Source organism: Bos mutus, unplaced genomic scaffold (assembly GCF_027580195.1).
Source record: "Bos mutus isolate GX-2022 unplaced genomic scaffold, NWIPB_WYAK_1.1 CTG227, whole genome shotgun sequence".
Classification (NCBI taxonomy): Eukaryota; Metazoa; Chordata; class Mammalia; order Artiodactyla; family Bovidae; genus Bos; species Bos mutus.
In genome coordinates this window covers 218,584-220,962 of record NW_027219731.1, presented here as the reverse complement: position 1 = coordinate 220,962, position 2,379 = coordinate 218,584, and the positions used below count along the sequence as shown (strand labels likewise).

At 42.7% G+C, this 2,379-nt stretch overlaps 1 pseudogene; it reads right to left on the bottom strand.

The window, feature by feature from the left end:
- Nucleotides 1–797: 797 nt before the first annotated feature.
- LOC106701414 (multifunctional methyltransferase subunit TRM112-like protein pseudogene) lies at nt 798–1,159 on the bottom strand (annotated as a pseudogene).
- Between the last annotated feature and the right edge of the window lie 1,220 nt (nt 1,160–2,379).

Here is a 2,379-nt window from a genome sequence, read left to right as displayed (position 1 = left end):
TTAATACATGTCCACAGGATTAAGAATGATAGGGTGTATGATAGCTTATAGAATTCTGCAAACATTTTATAATTCCTGAACACCCAGTGGAAATAAAGTGACTTTCTGTCTGATTCAATATGCCTGGTATCCCCAAGGTGTAAATTATATTTATTAAGAGAACTTTTACCATTGCCTGAGCATTGTCTTTTTGAAGAAAGGAAAACTTCAGGCCATTCTGACATCATACACACCATAAGTAGACAAAACCTCTTACCTTCTGCCAGCATCACTTCTGTGAAATCCAACTACTAGCAGTTCCTGTTGGCTAAGTTGCTTGGGGAAAATTTCTGGTGCTTACCATGGGAGTAGCCTGTACAGAATTCTGCTGACAGATAGCACATCTCTTTAATATGTTTTGAGTGAGCTCATCTTTTTGATAGTTGTAGTGAGAGTCTCATGCCTTTAAAATTGCTCTTAACTGAGTTTGTTGATGACACAATGATACCAGCCAAGTATACAGACCATGGAATAGGAATTATATTGTTAGGTACTTTCCATAGTATAGTCAAACTTCTTTTTAGCCTTTTTCTTAACCCATTTGTTCATTTCCTTTTAGAAGGCGTATTATTATTATTATTATTATTTTGGTTTTGAACCTTTAATGAGAAAAATGTATAATATCGAGCTCAAAAACACTGTGTGTGGTGTGTCACTGGGTCCAGGGTTAGGGATACACAGAATAGGACTAGCAAACAAGATATGTGTAAACAAAGATACACACAATCATAGAGTGAGAAACTGGTGCCTGGCACAGTTTAAGTCTCAGTTTCCTCATCGCTCAGCAGCATATGGGGATCCCACGGCTGATGGGGAATAGACGTCCTGACTTTGGGCATTGCAGGGTGCCCAACACCTCCACCTCCAGCAGCACGTGGTGCATCTTTCTCAGAAATTCCTCGTTATGCTCATATCCCTGAATCGGCTCTTTAGGCACCTCGGTCAGATGCAGGGTGTCCACAACCTCCAGAAGCGCCGCCCACTCCACTTTGGGTATCATACGCACTATGAAGTCAGGGTTGAATTCCACAGGATTGATAGAGACCTCGGTGGCCTGGAGACGCAGGGGGAAGCCACGGGGCCCCACCCCCTGCACGTACAAGCTCAGCAGGTTCAGAAGACATATTATTTAAAACAAAATGAAAGTTTCTTGTTGTATTAGAAGTGTGGCTTCTAAGTTGAATTGGCTTTGTTTTAACAGTGACTTTTGCACCTCTGTCAGCAAAATCATTGCCTTTAGAAATTTGCTCATTCTGCCCTATGTGGGCTCTACAATGGATTACTAATGTCTGAACAGGTAGCTGCAAAGGTGCTAATTACTTGGATATTGATTCTCCATGAGATATTTTAGTTCCCACTGAAGTCAAGAATCCTCCCCCCTTTTTTTTCCCCAAATTTGTCTCATTACACAACAGACACCAAACACATATTTACTATCAGTATGTAGGCTCTCTTTGGGTCTTGAACCAAGATTTGCAGCCCTAGAGCTGTTATTAACCTGGCTGTTCAATTCAGTCGCTCAGTCATGTCCGACTCTTTGCAACCCCATGAAACGCAGCACACCAGGCCTCCCTGTCCATCACCAACTCCCTGAGTCCACCCAAACCCATTTCCATTGTGTCGGTGATGCCATCCAGCCATCTCATCCTCTGTTGTCCCCTTCTCCTGCCCTCAATCTTTCCCAGCATCAGGGTCTTTTCAAATGAGTCAGCTCTCCGTATCAGGTGGCCAAAGTATTGGAGTTTCAGCTTCAGCATCAGTCCCTCCAATGAACATCCAGGACTGATTTCCTTTAAGATGGACTGGTTGGATCTCCTTGCAGTCCAAGGGACTCTCAAGTCTTCTCCAACACCACAGTTCAAAAGCATCAATTCTTCTGCGCTCAGCTTTCTTCATAGTCCAACTCTCACATCCATACATGACTACTGGAAAAACCATAGCCTTGACTAGACCGACCTTTGTTGGCAAAGTAATGTCTCTGCTTTTTAATATGCTGTCTAGGTTGGTCATAACTTTGCTTCCAAGGTGTAAGCGTCTTTTAATTTCATGGCTGCAATCACCATCCACATTGATTTTGGAGCCCAGAAAAATAAAGTCAGTCACTGTTTCCCCATCTATTTGCCATGAAGTGATGGGACTGGATGCCATGATCTTAGTATTCTGAATGTTGAGCTTTAAGCCAACTTCTTCACTCTCCTCTTTGACTTTCATCAAGAGGCTCTTCTTCACTTTCTGCCATAAGGGTGGTATCATCTGCATATCTGAGGTTATTGATGTTTCTCCTGGCAATCTTGATTCCAGTTTCTGCTTACTCCAGCCCAGCGTTTCTCATGATGTACT